Source organism: Rhinatrema bivittatum, chromosome 1 (genome assembly GCF_901001135.1).
Source record: "Rhinatrema bivittatum chromosome 1, aRhiBiv1.1, whole genome shotgun sequence".
In the NCBI taxonomy this organism is placed as follows: domain Eukaryota; kingdom Metazoa; phylum Chordata; class Amphibia; order Gymnophiona; family Rhinatrematidae; genus Rhinatrema; species Rhinatrema bivittatum.
The window spans coordinates 72,549,074-72,573,193 of NC_042615.1; the positions used below are offsets into that span (position 1 = coordinate 72,549,074).

The window sequence follows — 24,120 nt, forward strand, 5'->3', positions numbered from 1 at the left end:
ATGATCTGCTACTTTTTAGTTTGTCAATTTGCCCTATTACATCTTCCAGGTACACTGAGATTTTCCTGTTCTGTTGAATCATCACATCTTCCTCAGTAAAGACTGGAGCAAAGGTAGAAAAAGAGTAGGGATAAATGGTCAATTTTCTCATTGGAGAAAGGAGACTAGCCGAATGCTGCAGGAATCTGTGCTGGAACCACTGCTGTTTAACATATTTTTAAATGACTTGAGATGGGAATAAGGAGTGAGATGGTCAAATTTACTAATGATGCAAAATTATTCAAAATTGTTAAAACACAAGAGGATTGTAACAAATTGCAAGAAGACATTGCAAAACTGGGAGATTGGGCATGCAAACAGCAAATGAAATTTAATGTGGACAAATGTAAAGTGATGCACACAGGGGGTAATTTTCAAAGGAGTTACGCGCATAAATGTAACTACTATTGTAGCAATTTTCAAAAGCCATTTACTCACGTAAAGTGCACTTATGCGAATAAATCCTATGGACGATTCAATGGCATATATTGTAGCAATTTTCAAAAGCCCACTTACTCGAGTAAAGTGCATTTACATGCGTAAAACCCAGATTTACGCATGTAAATGCATTTTAAAATCCGCCCCTTAGTGAAGAATAATCCAAACTAAAACTACACAATACAAGGTTTCTTTTTAGGAGTCACCATTCAGGAAAAATAATCTAGGCATCATCGGTGAAGCCTGGAGAAGAGAAGGCTGTGGGGAGATATGATAGAAGTCTATAAAATAATGAGTGGAGTAAACGTTAATCAGTTTGAAGAGTATAAAGACTAGGAGGTACACAATGAAAATTACTAGATGATGCTTTTAAAACTAATAAGAGAAAATATTTTTTTACTCAATGCATAATTAAACTCTGGAATTTATTGCCAGAGGATGTGGTGAAAGTTATTAGTGTAGCTGCAATTAAAAAAAGAGTTTCTGGAAGAAAAGTCCATTCACCATTAAGCTGGTTTTAGGGAAATCCATTGCTTGTCCTGGGGATAAGCAGCATGGAATTTATTGAACTTAAGAATTCTGCCAGGTACGTGTGACCTGGATTGGCCAATGTGGAAACAGGATGCTGGGCTTGTTGGACCATTAGTCTGACTCAGCAGGGCAAAACTTAAGTTATGTTCTTATGTTGTGTTAACCAGAGAGTTCAGTCTACTTGATTGTTTTGAGAGCATGTCAAAACTGTAACCTTTCTATTTGTATATGTCCTAAACTCAGTCTCCATTGAAGTCTCTTGATTCAGATATGGCAGGTACCTACTGAAATTCATAATAAAGGTTTTATTTTTGTTTTTCCAGAACTGAACAATTGGTGTGGATCTCAAAATGAGTTAGAGTTTTTAAATCTGACGTTCAACTTTGAAGGATATTGTAGGGAGAAATCAGTACCATCAGTAGAACAGCTTGCCTCGGACTCAAACTTTCTTTAAACCTGTGTTGATATGGAGACTTCAAGATAGAGCCAGACTTCAAGCCAAAAAGTTCTAGATAGCATAATTTAAGAGTACAGGGGTTGATGAATTAGTTATACAGCTGGCTAGCAGATGGAGACACCATCTCCATCTTTCTTTCATTGGGGGGTCACCTTCCATCTCCATCTCCATTTTCTTTCATTGGGGGTCACCTTCAGAGACTGCCGAACACTAACCAACTGATTTTATCCTCTGGAAAATAGCACAAATTTGTGTTATGAGAATGATTCACTTGCGAGGCCTGAGGAATTACCAGAAAAATGCAGTCTATATAAAATGATGTATTCCAAAATAAGAAAAAAAGAAATTTATTTAGAGTTCAAAATTCAAAGTACAGTAAAAAGACAGAAAAATTAGCAAACAGTTCAAAGTGCACAAAACACAGGAGAAATAGCTTCTTAGATGGTTCACAAAGATCAAACTGATTACTCATTCTTCTGTCATGCAGCTTGAGTCATCAAATAGAAGAATTTTCCACAAATCAACACCAGGACATATTTCTTCCTCAGGCCCCAATGTCAGAATGGAAAACCTTTTCCCCTTTATCTGACACAGAGGCTTATGATTTCCACAATTAGAATGGTGTCCTTAAAGGTTAGGGATCCCACCCCTTCCAGCTAGTCTGATGCCTTTAGCAGAGAGATAGTTCTCTCCCCAGCAGACCTCTAAAACGCAATACTGGGCACTATACTGAGTAGGGATGTGAATCGTGTCCTCGATCGTCTTAACGATCGATTTCGGCTGGGAGGGGGAGGGAATCGTATTGTTGCCGTTTGGGGGGGTAAAATATCGTGAAAAATCGTGAAAAATCGTTAAAAAATCGAAAAATCGAAAAAACCGGCACATTAAAACCCCCTAAAACCCCCCCCCGACCCTTTAAATTAAATCCCCCACCCTCCCGAACCCCCCCCCCCAATAACTTAAATAACCTGCGGGTCCAGCGGCGGTCCGGAACGGCAGCGGTCCGGAACGGGCTCCTGCTCCTGAATCTTGTCGTCTTCAGCCGGCGCCATTTTCCAAAATGGCGCCGAAAAATGGCGGCGGCCATAGACGAAAAAGATTGGACGGCAGGAGGTCCTTCCGGACCCCCGCTGGACTTTTGGCAAGTCTCGTGGGGGTCAGGAGGCCCCCACAAGCTGGCCAAAAGTTCCTGGAGGTCCAGCGGGGGTCAGGGAGCGATTTCCCGCCGCGAATCATTTTCGTACGGAAAATGGCACCGGCCAGACGCGTATGGCCGGCGCCATTTTCCATACGGAAAATGGCGCCGGCAGGAGATCGACTGCAGGAGGTCGTTCAGCGAGGCGCCGGAACCCTCGCTGAACGACCTCCTGCAGTCGATCTCCTGCCGGCGCCATTTTCCGTACGAAAACGATTCGCGGCAGGAAATCGCTCCCTGACCCCCGCTGGACCTCCAGGAACTTTTGGCCAGCTTGTGGGGGGCCTCCTGACCCCCACGAGACTTGCCAAAAGTCCAGCGGGGGCCCGGAAGGACCTCCTGCCGTCCAATCTTTTTCGTCTATGGCCGCCGCCATTTTTCGGCGCCATTTTGGAAAATGGCGCCGGCTGAAGACGACAAGATTCAGGAGCAGGAGCCCGTTCCGGACCGCTGCCGTTCCGGACCGCCGCTGGACCCGCAGGTTATTTAAGTTGTTGGGGGGGGGGGTTCGGGGGGGTGGGGGATTTAATTTAAAGGGTCGGGGGTGGGTTTTAGGGGGTTTTAGTGTGCCGGCTCACGATTCTAACGATTTATAACGATAAATCGTTAGAATCTGTATTGTATTGTGTTCCATAACGGTTTAAGACGATATTAAAATTATCGGACGATAATTTTAATCGTCCTAAAACGATTCACATCCCTAATACTGAGGACTAACCTCCCAAGGTTCCTAAACAAGGGGTGATGCATTCTCAAGCCAGGCTCCTTAAGCACCTCTCTGTGCCTCATGGAAGCACCATATATACCACCCAAAATTGTTTATCCTCTTGTGGAAGAATCTTCCTATCATTCACACTACAATCCAGCAACCCTTCATTTTAAAGATTGGTTAACCCAGACCAGAGGGTCACATATGCTCTCCAGAAAAGCTCTTTTATCCAAAAAAGTAGTATTAGACTGAATTGTCATTCATTCCTACCTACCACAATGGATCCATGGCCAATTATCACAGGAGGGGATCTCCCGAAGATGCTAAGAGGAAAAGAGAAGGAAGAGAGTGTTGTTATGCTGGAGTACTAGGAGCAAATTATATAAAACATCTCAGGTTATGACCATATTCAACAATGTAATAAATGGTTTCCCCACACTTAGGCCTGGATTTTCTAAGTTCGCAGAACTTAGAAAATCCGGCGGAAATGGGGGTGGGGGGGGGGGGGGCGAAGCGGGGGGTGGGCCTGCGAAAGCCAGCAGTGATCGCACCACCACTCAAACCAATAGCGCCACCGTGAAAGGTGGTGCTATTGGCCGCGTTATTGACGGCGATAAGGCTCCTTACCTTTTCGCCATCAGCAATGTCTTCGCGGCTTCCACCCCGGTGCCACCCTGACTCCTCCCCTTCCGGTGCGGACGCTGCCCAGAACCCGCCCCGATCTAGGTAGCGCACACATGAGATACCTTTGGAAAATGACCCTCTTAGCAAGGGCTATCCTATTCTTGGCAAACTTCTCTGCTCCAAGAATTCAGTTTTAATATACTAATCGTTCTTGCTCCAGCTTTGTTGTCTGCTTTATGACTCTATCTCCCTTGCAGTTTCAGCGTCTTCCCAATCCTTGTTCTAATCTTGTGACTTGCCCTGCTGTCTCCTGGTTCAGTTCCACAGCACTGGTCTACTTTCAGTTCTGCTTTAGTTCCTGCTACCTGCAAATGTGCAACAGAAAAAGAGAGTGTTCATTGTGGAGGATAATAAGTACAGGTGCTGTTGGGAAAAGGGGGTAGAGCTGCATTGGATATACACATGTGCTGTGAGTAACAGGCAGTGCTGCTTTGACTAAAATAGATTTCCACAGTGGCAAAAATTTTGTTCAAACTTTTTGTACTCAGTTTCTGAAAATGGTACACGTGTTGCCATTACTCTGTATGCACTACCATAGCAGAAAGTACATCTTAACTAAGATTACATTCTACCTGGTGAGCTCACTAATCACATCCAGCATCTTGATGGCAATCCAAATTATCCAAGTTATCACTGCTTCAACTGGACTATTTTACTCAGCTAAAATACTTTAGAAATATCTCAGGTAAATATAATCAGCAAGCATATGGTATATTACCAGGTCAGTGTTATAAGATATAAATAGATGGCAGACTGAAATGGAAAACAGAAAATCTCTGATTTTATCTGATCATGGCTCAGGCCTGCTTGCTTGAAATTAAAATTTGTTTTCTATGTCTGCTAGACTGAAGTATCTCATTTCCTCAGTGCCCATAAGCAAAGCAATTAATTACCACTTGTCCAGTTCCACAGACTATGAATTATTTCGTGCAGATGGTTTGTCAAAGAATGTCAAAATGAATAGACATGGTGGATTAAAGGCATCCTAGTGTTTTCCTGTCTGTAGTTCATGGCAGATTCACAAATAAGTTACTATTCCATTCTCCACAATTTACATTGCAACTTTCACCTTGTAGAATAAAACAATGTACCGAACAACCTGGAAGTACAGGATAAAGAAAGTTTATAAATTGTATTTCTGAGATTTGTATTTGTTTGAAACAAAAGGGGAAATTTTAATAAGATTTCCCATTTCATTTCAATTTTGTTAAAAAAAAGAAACAAAAGAAAAATACATTTTGTTTGTTTTTATTTGTTTCATTACAAATAAATTAACACCATTGCTGCAGTCAAAAATAACCAACAATCCCAGGCTCATTTTGTAGCAGTTTATAAAACAGCCAACAAAAAAGAAAGTGGAAAAAACCTTATTGTGCTGGAATATAACACAATAGAGATGTGAATCGTGTGATCGATCGTCTTAACGATCGATTTCGGCTGGGGGGGGGGAGGGAATTGGATCGTCGCGGTTTTGTTTTTTTAAATATCGTGTAAATCGTAAATCGGGGGAGGGCAGGAAAACCAGCACACTAAAACATCCCTAAAACCCACCCCGACCCTTTAAAATAAATCCCCCACCCTCCCGAACCCCCCCAAAATGCCTTAAATTACCTGGGGTCCAGAGGGGGGGACCCGGTGTGATCTTTTACTCTCGGGCCTCCGGTGCATTGTAGAAATGGCGCCGGCGCTACCTTTGCCCTGTCATATGACAGGGCAAAGGTAGCGCCGACGCCATTTTGTTTTTTGTCCCCCGACGTCAGGAGCGTAGGAGATCGCTCCCGGACCCCCGCTGGACCCCCAGGGACTTTTGGCCAGCTTGGGGGGGGGGCCTCCTGACCCCCACAAGACTTGTCAAAAGTCCAGCTGGGGTCCGGGAGCGACCTCCTGCACTCGAATCGTTTTGCCGTACAAAATTGCGCCGGCCATACGGCGTATGGCTGGCGCCATTTTGTACGGCAAAATGACGTCAGGAAACGTCAAGAAACAAGTCAGGAAACGTCAGGAAACGTCAGGAAACAAGTAAAAGCACCATATTTTCAACAGGCATATCTAATCATAGCTGATCTTTTGTGGCCGCTAGGCTTTATAGTTTACAGGAATAATCATTATGGGTTTTTTTCTGTAATTATTTGTTTAATTCGTTTTTTATTGGTTTATTTTTGTATGGCAAAATGACGTCAGGAAACAAGTCAGGAAACGTCAGGAAACGTCAGGAAACGTCAGGAAACAAGTAAAAGCACCATATTTTCAACAGGCATATCTAATCATAGCTGATCTTTTGTGGCCGCTAGGCTTTATAGTTTACAGGAATAATCATTATGGGTTTTTTTCTGTAATTATTTGTTTAATTCGTTTTTTATTGGTTTATTTTATTTTTGAATTTTGGCCAGCTTGGGGGGGTCAGGAGGCCCCCCCAAGCTGGCCAAAAGTCCCTGGGGGTCCAGCGGGGGTCCGGGAGCGATCTCCTACGCTCCTGACGTCAGGGGACAAAAAACAAAATGGCGCCGGCACTACCTTTGCCCTGTCATATGACAGGGCAAAGGTAGCGCCGGCGCCATTTCTACAACGCACCGGAGGCCCGAGAGTAAAAGATCACACCGGGTCCCCCCCTCTGGACCCCAGGTAATTTAAGGCATTTTGGGGAGGTTCGGGAGGGTGGGGGATTTATTTTAAAGGGTCGGGGTGGGTTTTAGGGATGTTTTAGTGTGCTGGTTTTCCTGCCGTCCCCCTTCCCCTCCCCCTTCCCCCGATTTACGATTTTTGACGATAAATCGGGGGAATTCCTATTAAATATCGCCTCTAACGATTTTTGATGATTTAAAATATATCGGACGATATTTTAAATCGTCAAAAAACGATTCACATCCCTATAATACAATAATTATAATCAGTTCATAAAGAGACATGGATATGGTATCATAAATCCCCCAAATGGTCTCAAGAGATAAGCTCAATGTTTTAGAGCCAATATATTTCAATTTAAAGTTGGAAGCATTAGTAATTTATTTATTTATTTTCTAGATTTAGAACCCACACGATCCAGAGTACTTGGTGGTTTACAGATTAACATACATAATAAAAGACTAAAATTCAAAAATTCAAAAATAAAATAAACCAATAAAAAACGAATTAAACAAATAATTACAGAAAAAAACCCATAATGATTATTCCTGTAAACTATAAAGCCTAGCGGCCACAAAAGATCAGCTATGATTAGATATGCCTGTTGAAAATATGGTGCTTTTACTTGTTTCCTAAATGTAAAGTAACATTCAATTTTTCAAATATCATCAGTTAAGTTGTTCCATAATGCGGGGCCTACAACATAAAAGATTTGTTCTCTAGTTTCATCTAGCCGTACTTGCCTAGCTGTGGGAATTTCCAATAAATTCTGATTTGAAGATCTTAAACTGCGCACAGTTCGAGGTGTCATTGTTCAAGGCACAATGTCTTAAGATAACAATTTTAAACTGGATCCTGCATTTAATGGAGAGCCAAAAATAAAGAGGCAAACACCAAGATGAAGTGATCATATAGTCTTGAACCAGTAATTAATCTAGCTGCTGCATTTTTTACCATCTGTAAGCATTTTAACATAAGCTGGCACTCCAACATATAGGGGTAGATTTTCAAAGGGTTACGCGCTTAACCCCCGAAACCCTACCCAAACCTCCCCCCCCCCCCCCGTGCACACTGAGCCTATCTTGCATAGGCTGCCGGTGCGTGCAAAGCCCCGGGACGTGCGTAAGTCCCAGGGATTTCCTGGGGGGGGGGGGGGGGGTCGGGGGCGTGTCGGGGGTGTGTCGCGGCGACACATCATCAGGGGCTTGTCGGGGCGTGTCAGAAGGCGTGTCACGGCCAGCGCATCATTGGGTCATTCCAGGGGCATGGCCGCAGCCTCCGGACCAGCCCCCGGACCGGACCATGGAGCACTGGCGGCCAGCCCGGCGCGCACAAGTTACGCCTGCTTCATGCAGGCGTAACTTGTGCAACAGAGGTAGGGGGGTGTTTAGATAGGGCCGGGGGGGGGGGGGGCTAGGTAGGGGAAGGGAGGGGAAGGTGTGGGGGGGGGGGTGGAGGGTAGAAGGAAAGTTCCCCCCGATGCCGCTTCAATTTTGGAGCAGCCTTGCGCGAGCCGACCCCGTATTTTAATAGATACGCGTGGCTATGTGCATATTATTGAAATCTGGCATACTTTTGTTTGCGCCTGGTGCGTGAACAAAAGTACGCGCGCGCGTGGTTTTATAAAATGTGCCCCATAGTGTGTTGCAGGAATCCAGCTTTGAGATAACCAGATAGTTTGAAAGTCAGAGGTGATCAGTAATGATTTTAGTCCTCGCAAGGCCTTAAGATTTTAAAGGCACTGGTTGAAACAGATTTTTTTGCTCTCTGAGAAATAGATTGGACTCTTCAGGGTAGATTTTATAATTTTACGCGCGCACAAAAGTACGCCGGATTTTATAAGATACGCAAAATAGGCTCGGCGCGCGCAGGGGGGTTTTAAAAGTGTTACGCGTGTACCTTATGAGTGTAACCCTTTTAAAATCCAGCCCTAAGTTTACACCTAGGTTTCTTACTACAGGTCATATTTTTATGTTACAATTCTTAAAACTCAGATGGTAAGATTCTGAAGGAAATCTACACAGTGCAATAATGTTTGTCTTAGATATTGTAAAGGCTAACTTTGTTTGCCTCTAATACTGGATGGAAAAGAGTACATCGAACTATTTCCAATGTACTAATTATAGTAGAGGTTACTGGTACAAAGAATTGTATATCATCAGCTTAGAATCTGTAGCCCACACCCAAATTGGGGCGTGGGCTACAGACAGATTTGAGATACACATTGAAGAGCAGGGCAGATAGAGCAGACCCATGGGGAACCCCAGTTTTGGTTGTATTCCAACAAGAAATGTGATCACAGACCTTTGATTTGTATGTATGATTACACAAATATGAAATAAACCACTGTAAAACATTCTCTGAAATTTCAAGATCTTTAAGATGGTGAAAAAGAATTTGATGGTTAATTATATCAAATGCAGAAAAGGTATCCAGGAGAACAAGAATGTAACCATTGAGCGTCTGAAAACCACATATGAAGAGATTGAACATTGCTAGAAAAAGAACTTCAGTGCTATGACCATGGTAAAAACCAAATAGGAAAGGATCAAGAATCTGCTGTAGTTGTTGCAAAACTAATTTTCCAATCTGTTTGGCAATGAATGAAAGAGAAGAGATTGGACAATAATTTAAAAAGTCCATTGGATCAGCTTTGACTTTTTTCATCACTGGGTTAACTATGGCCTGCTTTAACTGGTCAGGAAAAAACCTTTCATCCAAAGAAGCATTCAACAATGTAACTAAAAAGGAGTCAAGTTCATCCCGCATAACTTTCAAGATTGCAATATCACATGGATTTAGGTCACAGGAGATATTGTTCAAATTGTTTAAAGTTTGAACAATTTCAGTTTGGGAAACATATTAAAATCGATCCCAATTCGCAATGTTAACTACATCAGAAGATACCTATTTATTATTTGGGAAAGATTTTCAAATTGCAAACATTTTTTGGTTGAAAGAATTAGCAAAATCTTCACAACTAATGGTACAACTTTGAACAGCATTATTGTAATGCGAATTACAACTATATGTAAGAGATTTCACAATTTAAATAATGCACTGGTAGAACTGCCCACAGCATGAATTCTTTGCTTGTTCTGTGCATTCTCTGTAATTTTTAAGAGTCTAAATAGAATTCTTTATCATGAAATTTACAGTATCTTTATTCAGCTTTTCTTAAATCTTTCTTTGCTTGCCTGGGCTTTTCATTAAACTATTGGGCAATGTGTTTACATTTTGGATAAATTGATTTTAAAGGAGCAATTTGTTTCTTTGTATTATTTAATGGTTTGTACCAATGGGAAACCAAAGACATGAAGTTATTCATGGTGGCTGTCATAAGATTGGATAACAATATTTTTTTTTAATTGCTCAGGAACAATATGACCATAAACAATAAAAGAGGAGAGTGTTTCACAGTGATTAGATATATATTTTTCTATAATTGGTATTTTTATTCACCATGATTGAGCAGCATTGAAGCATACATACATACCATAAGGGAGAATACAGGAAAAAACGCAGAAATAGTAAACAACCATTAATGATCTAACAATACCTCATAAATCATACAAAACAAATATAACATCCCCACTCCCTCCATGCATTATCTAATATTCATTTATGCTGTACCCACACTGTGGTATTTTAAATTTAACTACCAACCCCCCCCTAGATATCCTCCCTTTTTCCCTTTGAAAAGAACCCTTTTAAAATCTGGCCCTTTATTCTTATCCTCCTATATTACCATGTTTTTTTTAAAATTTATACTTTATTACATTTTTCCATGATTTAAACATAGGTACAGGTAATAGAATACAGATTATGTGTTATACTTCTCATAATTACACACCATAGCAGGAAAATAAATCTACATGATGAACCATAATCGGGGGAAAAAATTCCAAATAATTATTTAACATAGTAATACATTATGTTACCATACCATTCTAATCTGGATTGAGGAGAGTAATTTATTCTTTATTTTGATCATCTATATTACCATCTCCATGATTCCTATCTAACAAAAAGTTTTCTAGATGGAGAGGGTCAGAGAAACTAAATTTTTTCCCTTGATAGGTAATCAAACACAAGGATATTTCAAAAAGAAATTAGCACCTAGTGCTATTAATTTACCTTTCAGGGAAAGGAAATGTCTCCGTCTGACCTGAGTAGATCTGGAGATGTCAGGAAATACTAGTACCCTCTGCCCACAAAATGCTAAATCCTTATTCTTGAAAAAGGCTTTAAAGATCTTGTCTTTATCTAATTCCTGAACAAAGGCTACAAAAAGCGTTGATCTATTATGGATAATATCAATTGACTCCTCCAGGAATGTAGACACACGTAGAGTATCTGAGTCAGTCGGATCTCCATTCTGTGATTTAACTATATTACCCTTTTTATTATTAACAAGATCAAAAATCTTGGATATCTGAGGCATTTTCTCATCTTTATATAATAGTATTTCTTTTAAATATTTTCTAAACATCTCTAAAGTTGAGAGTGACCTGGTCTTAGGGAAATTGACCAATTGTAAATTTTTTGTCCTTAACAATTCTCTACATTTTCCATTTCCTTATGGATAGCCAAGCTATCCCTTATATGGATACTTTCTGTATCCTGTAATAATTGAACTTTTGTAGATAAAATACACAGTGAATTTTCCAAATCAAGAATCTTTTTGGCCTGCTCTTCAATCATTATTCTATTTGAATTTACAATTGAAGATAAGGAGGCATTTGTTTGCGAAACATTTGAGTCTAATTTAGAAATCATCCTCCATAGGTCTATCAGAGGCACACTATTTGGGATTTCTACAGGCTGTGTTCAAGCCTGTTCAATCCCTTAAGCGTGTCATCCTTATCTTTCATAGATGCCTGACTAGATGTTAAATAACCATCCTGAATAGTGGATTTAGAATTCTCCAATTCCACCTCTTCACCGGTATGTGAAGCCTGTATTTTATTAATATCAAATAAAGGATTTACCAATGGTTAGGGAGGTAAAGACGGTCCTTCGCCAGGACTAAGTGGCTCCCTCACTGTCCTCACTTGGTGTTCCAATCTGTCAAACGACATGATTGTCCATAGGGCCCCAGGCTGCAATTGGAGATGATGACATAATCTTTGCTTTTCTCTTCCTTCCCATTTCAAAGGTAGGGAAAAGAAACAAAATATTCCAATTGCAATTACTCTAAACCCAGCATTAGTCAACAAAAACATATAATATTAACAAAAACACAAAAAGAATTATTGCAGGTACCTGACAAAGCCGTGTGCCCCTTTGGCGCACGCGGCTTAGGCAGCATGCCGGCGGTGACTGCTCGCCGCACTGCTGCCGCTTTTTTTAAAAATTATTTATCAATTTTTTAACTGCCGCCAATTTTTAAGTGGCAGTCGGCCGCTGATGACGTCACCTGGCTCTGCCCACTAGATGGGCTAACCAGCTCCAGCTAGTTTCAGCGAATCAGTTCCTGCACAGCAAATCCCCAAATGGGGTAGTTGGTCCAATGCTGGGTGGCCCAGACTCTCCTCACTCCTCTAGAGTCCCCCACTTCTCCGCTGCTGATTTTAAAGTGGCAGTCGGCCGCCGATAATGTCACCCAGCTCCCCCCACTAGATGGGCTAACCAGCTCCAGCTGGTTTCAGCAAATCAGTTTCTGCACAGCAAATCCCCAAACGGGGTAGATGGTCCAATGCTGGGTGGCCTGGACTCTCCTCACTCCTCCCTATATTACCATGTTTTAGTTTCTAACATCCATGCTTGTGTTCCCTCACTGCGGACCCACCGCTAATGGCGAATTCATCAAAAGAATGCTGGCACATGTGCACTCTTTTTATAGTTAAATGCAGCAAGAGAGAGAGAGAGAGAGAGAGAGAGAGAGAGAACCTTACTATAGTGCCTATGCCCTAGACAGGTATTTGTATCCCTATGGGAGGGCCACCTACTAACTCGGGGTGGGGATTAGGTAAGAGCGTCGGGGGTTGGGGGCCACTTTCGCATTCCACATGAGACATACGGAAAGAACAGTGGTCCCTAGTGAAGATTTGCTGGCCGTCGGAGTGAGGACGCTCACTCCAAGAAGAGGTTTGGTCATAGGGATACAAATACCTGTCTAGGGCATAGGCACTATAGTAAGGTTCTCTCTCTCTCTCTCTCTCTCTCTCTCTCTCTCTCTCCCCCAGGATGCTGGAGCCTGAAATAGGCTGTCCAGAAATGTCATGCACCGTGATAAACCTTTACTGCCCTGTAACGCAAATTAAAGGGTTGTAGCTAGGAGCCACGCTAACACTGCGGCTGTTTCGCCGCACACGATACCTGTCTCCCTGCTTTACATATACTCCACCCCCCTGAATTACAAATTTGCATGTGTTAGCGTGAATTTATCGCGCGCGGTAACTGCTTGGAAAATGAGGCCCATAATGTCCCAGAAATATGGATCCTTGATAATTTGAAAAATGTAATAATGCATCGCATAATCATACATTGGCCAACTAGAGAATCTTTTCCAAACACTGACAATATTATGGGCCAGATTTTAAAAACTACGTGCAGGCGTAGATTTGTGTGTGCAACCCGGCACACACAAACCTATGCCCGATTTTATAACATGCGCACGCGAATCTTTTCCCTGAAGAAGGAGATTTTCCAGCCGTGAAGAAAACCATTGGTTTTCCTTAATACTATATTGTTGTACATTGTTTAGTCACATTTCCCAAATCTTTTTTTTACAAGAAACGGTACTTAATTGAAACGGTACTCAATTGAAACGATACTCAAGAAGCTCAAGCCCTCTTCACACCCCAGTGACACTCTACCCACCAAAGCTCTGCTAAGCATCCCAAACACAATCGCCAAGCCTCTTGCGCAAATAATCAACTGCACACTCACCACAGGCATAGTCCCGGTAACCTTAAAACAGGCCGTGGTCAAACCCATCCTAAAGAAACACAGTCTAGACCCATCAGACCTCTCTAATTACAGAGCCATTTCCAATCTGCCCTTCCTTGCCAAAATCATGGAGAAAGTCATCAATACTCAACTCTCAAACTATCTCGAAACAAACAACATACTAGCACCCAGTCAATTCGGTTTTCGAAAACTCTTTAACACCGAAACCTTGCAGCTCACACTTACAGACACTATCCTGAAAGGTCTAGATCAGGGCCACTCATACATCCTTGCACTATTAGACATAGGCTCAGCGGTGCGCGCAAGCCCTGAGATGCGCGTAAATCCTGGGGCTTCGAATAAGGGGCTGGCCGGGGGCATGCCTGGGGTGTGGCAGCGGGCTGGGGCTTGTCTGGGGGCATGGAAGTTGGCCGGGGGCATGTCCGGGGGCATGGCGGTCATCCGTGGGCGGTCCATGGGCGGGACCGGAGGCGTGACGGTGGTCCGGGGCGGGGCCGAGTGCCCCGGCACAATGGCCTGTGCCGGGGCAGGGAGCCAGCAGCGCGTGCAAGTTACGCGTCCATGAAATAAGGTAGGGGGGATTTAGTTAGGGCTGGGGGGTGGGTTAGATAGGGGAAGGGAGGGAAAGGTGGGGAGACAAAAAAAAAGTTCCCTCCAAGGCTGCTCCGATTTTGGAGTGGCCTCGGAGGGAACGGAGGCAGGCTGCTCAGCTTGGCGCACGCAGGTTGCACAATTGAGCACCCCCCTGCATGTGCCGACCTTGGATTTTATAACATGCGCGTGGGAGCACGCGCATGTTATAAAATCGGGCGTAGATTTGTTCGTGCCGAGTTGCGCGAACAAATCTGCGCCCTCACGTAAGTTTAAAGATTTGCCCCATTACACCTAAGTTCCAACAGTTGTATATGTCAATGAAAATAAAAATATCTTTCTTGCCTCACAGAGATGAAGGCCTGCCTAGTTTAATATAGGTGTTAGAAGTATCTATAGTAACAAACCTATCCTTCCTGCTTATACTGGCTATCTTACCTTCACAGGATCCTTGCTTCCATCTCCAAATCCCTTCATTGACCTGCCCACACTTATTTCTCAGAAAGACTCACCTTCTACTGGAGATTTGACTGCAAGTAGCATGGTTAGCCCTGTGTTCGCCAAGGAATGTAGGATAATATTCTCTTTGAGGGCTCTCACACAAAAGCTCCTTACAGTTTCCATGACATCACCCCCTCATCCATCTTCACCACTTGTAATCTGTAAGGACCTTCACACTTGAAGCCTTCAGAGCTGGGCTATCTCTTGAACCATGTTCAGTATTGTAATTTCCCTCAACTGCATCCCATGCAAACAATAATGACACCACAAAAATTTTGTAAGGTAGATGAACCTACACACACCCAGTAGAAACTATTTGCTTGATATATAGTAATACATGGGGCACATAGAATTTCCTTGGAAATAGTTTGTAGTTGAATTAAAGGTTTAATGAATAAAATGCAAAGCCAAAATATAAAACATCCAGGCTTCTGATAATGAGGTTATCATTTAAACATGCCTTGTTTTCCTAATACCCAAGATATACATTCTGGAGGTGAGAAAGCTGCAGGTGCCATGTCATCAGGGACAAACAGAGCTGGTTCAGGTATTACTCACATTGCAAGCTATAGGCATAAACATGACCAGCTTTGGATTTCCCTGATTCTATGGATCCTGCTGCTATCCTATTTATAGATCAAATCTACACATTCCCAAGTTGAAAAATTATGTGACTTCCACTATATTACAGTGGTTAAATGCATTTATGTTAAACAATATATGCAAGCTATAAGAAACATGCATACATTTGCTATGAATTTTAAAATGTACACATATAATTATTACTCACATAAATACTGCCCCTTTATGTGCACAAATACATATCATTTAAATGCAGATTTGGGTATAAAGGGCTTGCTCATAGTGCTTGTCTTCCTACTTGTACCATGTCTGGAAGGAGGGAAGCCCTGCATAGGAAGCCCGACTTCAAGCCACGGGAGGAGACAGGATGCTGGGCTTGATGGACCCTTGGTCTGACCCAGTATGGCATGTTCTTATGTTCTTATGACTGTGAGAGGATGAAGGCATCATGACTAGATCCCAGAATCCTGGCCACAATGTCCATGATGACATCCTTGGCATAACAGATCACCTGTATTTGAGGGTGTAGAAGGCCTTCTGGTTGTGTTAGGTGGCTTTGTTGGCTCTTGGTGCCCTTATAGGGTCATGAGTGTAATTGATAGCCCCCAAGACAGATGGAAAGCATGCAATGTAGTAGAAATCAGTCATTATGTGCTGTTGTTGCCATCTGCTCTGAGGAAAAGATATATAGTGCTTTGTTTTGCTGAAAAATCCAACCAGGAACATCTCAAAATGTGTGGAGGTGGAAAACTGGCTTATTCTAGCCATGACTTCTAGAGGGGGAAGGTGCCAGTGGTCAAAACTGCAGGGTGGTAGTGACCTTGACATATACTGGCTCCTGTGACTGGAAGGATGCAGGTGCTACTGTATCTGCTGGCATAGGTACAGTATGGTTTCCTTATTGAGTTTGAACCTATGCATATCTTGCTCCTCTGACAGATCCAAAAATTGTGCCCTAGTCCAGTGGTTCTCAACCTTTTTTCTGTCGGGACACACCTGACAGATGGTTCTCACATGCGTGACACACTGACCCATGATCGTCACAGGGCTAGATGTAAATGTACAGTTTGCATCCACGGGAACCCCCCTGATCCACAATAATGGATGTAAAGCAGAATTATGACATTCCCCATTCAACTCATCTACAAAAAAGATATTCTGGTTCTGGTGTCATCTCAGTAACAGCAACTCAAACTCCTTCTACTTTCAGGCTCAATAGCCCTACTTATGAAAAGACAGCAGTTTACCACCAATGCATGTCCTCTTGAGAAAACGCAACAAATAAGACTGATAAAACACTTACATGCTAGTAAAATATCTCTGTAACAGACACAGAACCGACCTAACATACTCCCAGGATCTGTAGTAATGCACATAAACTAATCCACACACAGTTACACCTGTATTATGGAATACACTCAAACAGGAGCAACCCTATCTATGAAAAGGCAACACTATAAATATTAAAATCAGGCCCTAAAAACCAATACACCTCTTATTAGGAAAACAGAACTAACAAGCAGCTATAGATCCCCACACAGAAATAATTGTAAAACTATACTAATAAGCAGAATAAATGTTTCACAACAACTATGAACAGAATAACATCCAACAATTAAAAACTCATAAAAACTATTAAAAATTCTCCAAACACCAATAAAATATTTCAAAAAAAGCAGACACATCACATAATATTAAATAATTAAAATGGCAGTCAATCAAGAAAAATAAACTTAAAAAGCCACCTTTACTTACCCCCTCCAGCAGCTGTCCTACTCCTCTTCCATGCAGGCTGTAGCACACACCAGAAGCAGCAGTAGTGGCTAAGCTCTATACTCATGGTCCTCTTCCTTAGGGCCCATGTCTCTCACACACACACACCATACCAGTCATGCCCCCATGACCAGTTTCTGTCTCTCACACACCAATCATCTCCCAGTCTTTGACAAACACACCAGTCACCTTCCTGAACAGTTTCTCTCATGCCATACACACACACACAGGCTTCCCACTCCCGTGTTCCACTTACATATATGGGCTTCTCACTCTCATAATCACTTTCTCTTTCTCACATACACTCACCAGTCTCTCACTCCCATGCTTGTTCTCTCCACATGCACAGGCTTCTCATTCCCATAATCACTTTCTTTCTCTCACACATACACACACACCAGTCACCTGATCTCTCTCATGCATACACACACACAGGCTTCCCACTCCCATGTTCTCTTTCAGATATACAGGCTTCTCACTCCCGTGCTGTATCTCACACACTCCCATGCTCACTCTTCACATGCACAGGCTTCTTATTCCCATAATCACTTTCTTTCTCTCTCTCACATACACACAAACACACACCAGTCACTTGATCTCTCTCATGCATATACACACACACATAGGCTTCCCACTCTCATGTTCTCTTTCAGATATACAGGCTTCTCACTCCCATGCTGTGTCTCACACACACACAGGTTTCTCACTCCCATGCCCACTCTTCACCTGCACAGGCTTTTCATTCCCATAATCACTTTCTCTCTCTCACACATACACACACACCCGTCACCTGATCTCTCTCATGCATACACACACACAGGCTTCCCACTCCCATGTTCTCTTTCAGATATACAGGCTTCTCACTCCCGTGCTGTATCTCACACACTCCCATGCTCACTCTTCACATGCACAGGCTTCTTATTCCCACATACACATACACACACACCCGTCACCTGATCTCTCTCATGCATGCATACACACACATACACAGGCTTCCCACTTCCATGTTCTGTCTTACATACACAGGCTTCTCCCTCCCATGCTGTGTCTCACACACACCCAGGTTCTCACTCCCATGCTCACTCTCTTCACATGCACAGGCTTCTCATTCCCATAATCACTTTCTCTGTTACACACACATACACACACACCAGTCTCTCTCTCTCATTTCCATGCTCGCTCTCCACGTGCACAGGCTTCTCATTCCCTGAATCACATTCTCTCTCTCACATTCACATACACACCAGTCACACCGTCACCTTACCAACCAGTCTCTCTCATATACATGCACACACACAGGCTTCCCACTCCCATGCTTTCTCACATACCCAGATTTCTCACTTCCATGCTTTTTCTCTCTCTCTCTCTCTCTCACACACACACAAACACACATCCCTGACTGTCTCACATACACATCAGTCATCTCCCTGAGCAGTCACTTTCATTGTCTCTCACATATACACATACATCAGCTCTCTGACCAGTTTCTCTCAATCACACACATACTCTCGATCAAATACATTCTCTCACTTACACACAGGCTCTCAATCACACACATTCTCTCACACACAGGCTGGCTGGCTGCTTCTCTCTCTTTCTGTCACTCACTTCCTCTCTCTCTCCCTCCCCCCCCCCCCCCCAACGGTAGCTGCTCCTCCTCCTCCAGCCCCCGCAGGCCAATAAGGAAGAATTCCATCGATCGCGGGAGGCTCCTGCTGCTCTCTCCTCTCCCGATTACCGTCTGCTGCAATAGCTTGGGGGCCGATGCTGCAGCGGCCGCTGCTACTTCATCACGCGGCACGGCCTTTCTTCTTCCCGCGCACCGCGTATCACTTCCTGGTCCGGGGGGGGGGGAATGCAGGCGCGGGAAGAAGAAAAGGCCAGCCGCGGATGCCACAGATTTTTTTTTTTTGCACCGCTGCCGTTGCCGCTGGGCTTGAACGTGCTGATAGCCCGGCGGCAACGGCAGCGGTGCAAAAAAAAAAAAAAATCTGTGGCATCCGCGGCTGGCCTTTTCTTCTTCCCGCGCCTGCATTCCCCCCCCCCGGACCAGGAAGTGATACGCGGTGCGCGGGAAGAAGAAAGGCCGTGCCGCGTGATAAACTAGCAGCGGCCGCTGCTAGTTTATCACGCGGCACGGCCTTTCTTCTTCCCGCGCCTGCATCCCCCCCCACCCCGGACCCGGAACAGGAAGTGGTGCGCGGGAAGAAGAAAGGCCGTGCCGCGTGAGAAAGGCCGTGCCTGCTAGTTTATCACGCTGCACGGCCTTTCTTCTTCCCGCGCATCACTTCCTGTTCCGGGTCCGGGGGGGATGCAGGCGCGGGAAGAAGAAAAGGGCAGCCGCGGATGCCACAGCTTTTTTTTTTTTTTTTGCACCGCTGCCGTTCCCGCTGGGCTTGAACGTGCTGATAGCCCGGCGGCAACGGCAGCAGGGAAGAACGAGCAGCGGGAGGGACCGGGAGCCACGCGACACACCTGCCGGTGCTTGGCGACACACTGGTGTGTCGCGACGCACCGGTTGAGAACCGCTGCCCTAGTCTATAAGAGGTACCTCTTCCTCCTCCTCTGTGCTCTCTCATTCCTCATCCGTTGTATCATAAGCCTATTAGAGTCATTTTTAAGTTAGAATCTACACTACTCACTCCCCACCTCCAGTATGGTCTAGTCCAGCCACACTCACTTCCACACTCCCAGTATGTCACAGTCTATACCAGTCACACTCATTCCCCCACTCCTAGTAGGGCCCAGTCTGTTCCGGTCACACTCCCATCCACAGTTTGCCCCAGTCTGTCCAAGTTACACTTACTCCCCCTACCCTTAGTCTGCCTTAGTCCATGCACCCAGAGAAGCAAGCCTGCTAAATCCAAGTCAAAAAAACACCATGGATTAAATAGCTGTAGAAAATCTACTTGCTCAGTGTTGATGACATTCATGCATAAGTCACTTTTAAAATAGCGAATTACACACATGCATTGAAAGCATGCCCCACTTTTTTGCATATACTTTTTATTCATGAAGGTGGATATTCTTATGTGCATTCGTGACCCATTTTGAAAATAAGGATTGTGTGTAAATGCTTCATATACATGCTTATATGTCCATTTTTTTGCACACAACTTTTTGAAAATTCACCCCTAAATGGTTTTCTAATTGCCACTACTGTAAATGGATTTTAATGTGCACTAGACCCATTTAGCATGTGCTCAAATGTTTTAGGGTGCACCAAAAAAATGACAAAATGAAAAGAACCAAATGAAAAGAAATGAAAAATAAAATTATGTCCCAGGCACACCTCTAGAATATGTTTGCCACAAATATTCATATACGAAACCACAAACTATACTGCAACCTATACAATCTCATTGCATTCAAAGACCCCAAATAAATGTTGCATAAAATATCATCATTAAAGTAAATTCAAATAGATCAACAAAATGAATACAAATAATTAACCTGAACAATAAAAAAAATCAAAATATATACATATAAGGTTTCATCTTCAAATTCAATAGACACCAGAATAATAACATAAATAACGGAGTAGAAATAGAAACATAAAACATCAACCATCTTCTATTGCAGACCTGCAAAGAAACATGCCTTGGCAATTTTCCTGAAGCATAGATAATCATTTTCTTCATAAACATTTAATGGAAGCTGATTCCAAAACGGTACAGCACAAGAAAATGATCTGTTTCTGGATTCAGTTAATTTAAGCTCTTTAATAGAATGAATGCAGACTGACCTTTAAAAGCAGATCTTAATAAATGGGATGGATTATGCTTTACAGTTCTGTTTCTCAGGTACTGGGTCCCATGGCATGTAATGTTTTAAAAGTGACAATCTTTTATAATTTTTAATTGAAAATGCTATATAATTAGAAGCCAATGGAGTTCATTCAGTATAGAGAGAGTTTTATTCTTATATTTGTAAATCACCTAGGCCACTGCATTTTGAATCAATTGGAAAGCATGCATTGATACATTTAAAGGAAGACCAATACATAAATGAGACAAGATAAGTGCATGTAATACTGTTTTGAGATTGATTATAGTTTAAAAAAATGATTCAATAGTTAGACTACACGTAACTTGTTGAATACACGCTATGTTACTAAAGAAATAGTCTCAATAAACACTTTTGAGTCAAGATTAATACCCAGGTACCAGATTTGCAGGTTTATGGCTAGGCTAAAACCATCCAAACAAATACAGCATTTAAATTTAGATATGATATAAGCCAATAATTCACATACAGTGCCTATGATTTCTTACGATTCAGGCTCAATTTATTTGTCCTCATTCATATATTAACACTGTAAAGGTTATTATTTATAAAGTTCTCTGATTTCCCATGATCATTTCTCTCTGTTACAAATTGCTATACATCATTGGCATAAATATTCTAATGAACACACACATTCTCCAAAACCTTCCCAAGTGGATTAAAATTAAAGTTAAGATGTACATTCCTCGGTCGATTCATTTCATTCATTTCGGTGGTACACACATATCTCATGAATGGATACTAAGCGTGCAAAATAGATAATGAGCATGCACTATCCATTTGTGAGATACACGCATACTGCCAAAATAAATGAAATGAATCGACCAATGAATTCATGTCCTTAATTAAAGTTAAATAGAACAACTTGGACCCCTGCTGTAGAGACAGCCGGGTGGCTGGTGGGTGTGAGGATTGCCTGGTAACATGCCTACCTGGTGCGAAGGTGGCGGACCTCACGCGTCACCTAGATAGGATTTTAGACAGTGCTGGGGAGGAGCCGACTGTCGTGGTACACGTGGGCACCAACGACATAGGAAAATATGGGAGTGAGGTTCTGGAAGCCACATTTAGGCTCTTAGATAGAAAGCTGAAATCCAGAACCTCCAGGGTAGCATTCTCTGAAAAGCTCCCTGTTCCACATGCAGGTCCCCAGAGGCAGGCAGAGCTCCAGATTCTCAATGCGTGGATGAGACGATGGTGCAAGGAAGAGGGATTCAGTTTTGTAAGGAACTGGGGAACCTTTTGGGGAAGGGGGAGTCTTTTCTGAAGGGATGGGCTCCACCTTAACCAGGGTGGAACCAGACTGCTGACGCTAACCTTTAAAAATGAGATAGAGCAGCTTTTATACTAGAACAAAGGGGAAAGCCGACAGTCACTCAGCAGCGCATGGTTCGGAGGGAAGTATCTTCAAAGGATACTAATGATGCATTAGAATTAGGGCATCCAAACAGTGAGGTTCCAATAATAAGAGAAGTAGTCCAAGTGCCTGTAATTAAAAACTCACCTGAGCTAAAACATTCCAATGTATCCCTATCAATTAAAAAGCAGCATGAAAATACAAACAAGAAATACACTTTGAAATGTTTGTATGCTAATGCCATAAGTCTAAGAAGTAAGATGAGAGAATTAGAATGTATAGCATTCAGTGATGACATAGACTTAATTGTCATCTCATAGACTTGGTGGAAGGAGGATAACCAATGGGACAGTGCTATACTGGGGTACAAATTATATCGCAATAACAGAGAGGAGCATCTGGGAGGTGAGGTGGAGCTTCATGTTCCTGATGGCATAGAGTCCAACAGGATAAAGTTCCTGCTTGAGACTAAATACACAATTGAATCTTTATGGGTAGAAATCCCTTGTGTGATGGGGGAAGAGTATAGTGCTAGGAGTTTACTACTGTCCACCTGGCCAAGATGGGTTAGATGGACAGTGAAATGCTAAGAGAAATTAGGGAAGCTAATCAAATTGGTACTGCAGTAATAATGGGAGATTTCAATTACCCCAATATTGACTGGGTAAATGTAATATCGGGACATGCTAGAGAGATAAAGTTCCTGGATGGAATAAATGACAGTTTTATGGAGCAATTGGTTCAGGAATTGATGAGAGAGGGAGCAATTTTAAATTTAATTCTCAGTGGAGCACAGGATTTGGTGAGAGAGGTAATGGTGGTGGGGCTGCTTGGCAATAGTGATCATAATATGATCAAATTTGAATTAATGACTGGAAAGGGGACAGTAAGCAAATCCATGGCTCCAGTGCTAAACTTTCAAAAGGGAAACTTTGATGAAATGAGAAAAATAGAAAAAAACTGAAAGGAGCAGCTACAAAGGTAAAAATGTGTAAGAAGTGTGGACATTGTTAAAAAATACCATCCTAGAAGCACAGTCCAGATATATTATACACATTAAGAAAGGTGGAAGGATGGCAAAACAATTACTGACATGGTTAAAAGGAGAGGTGAACGAGGATATTTTAGCCAAAAGATTTTCATTCAAAAATTGGAAGAAGGATCCATCAGAAGAAAATAAGATAAAGCATAAGCATTGGCAAGTTAAATGTAAGACATTGATAAGATGGGCTAAAAGAGAAAAGAAGTTGGCCATAGAGGCAAAAACTGACAATGAAAACTTTTTAAAATATATCCGAAGTAGAAAGCCTGCAAGGGAGTCAGTTGGACCGTTAGATGATTGAGGGGTTAAAGGGACACTTAGAGAACATAAGGCCATTGCAGAAAGATTAAACAATTTCTTTGCTTCGGTGTTTACTGAAAAGGATGTTGGGGAGATAGCCGTTCTGGAGAAGATTTTCATGGGTAATGATTCAGATGGACTGAACCAAATCATGGTAAACCTAGAAGATGTGGTAGGCCTGATTAACAAACTGAAGAGTATCAAATCACCTGGACCAGATGGTATGCACCCCAGGGTTCTGAGGGAACTAAAAAATGAAATTTCAGATCTATTAGTAAAAATTTATAACCTATCATTAAAATCATCCATTGTACCTGAAGACTGGAGGGTGGCTAATGTAACCCCAATATTTAAAAAGGGCTCCAGGGGCGATCCAGGAAACTACAGACCAGTTAGCCTGACTTCAGTGCCAGGAAAAATAGTGGAAAGTGTTCTAAAGATCAAAATAACATAACATATAGAAAGGCATGGTTTAATGGAACAAAGTCAGCATGGCTTTACCCAAGGCAAGTCTTGGATTACAAATCTGCTGCACTTTTTGGAAGGGGTTAATAAACATGTAGATAAAGGTAAACCAGTAGATGTAGTGTATTTGGAT

The 24,120-nt window shown here is 42.5% G+C and overlaps 1 long non-coding RNA gene across 2 annotated transcripts in view; it reads right to left on the reverse strand.

The window, feature by feature from the left end:
* Positions 1 to 1,321: 1,321 nt before the first annotated feature.
* LOC115079981 overlaps positions 1,322 to 24,120 on the reverse strand; it is a 33,799-nt gene continuing 11,000 nt past the window's right edge. The window contains exons 1-4 of one of the 2 annotated variants that reach the window (XR_003853475.1): positions 17,020 to 17,073; positions 4,116 to 4,358; positions 3,644 to 3,692; positions 1,322 to 1,696 (exon numbers count right to left, since the gene is read on the reverse strand). This is a non-coding gene — a long non-coding RNA (uncharacterized LOC115079981). Of the gene's footprint in view, positions 1,697 to 3,643; positions 3,693 to 4,115; positions 4,359 to 17,019; positions 17,074 to 24,120 lie in introns of those variants that run through there. The other variant, XR_003853476.1, reaches the window with a different exon arrangement.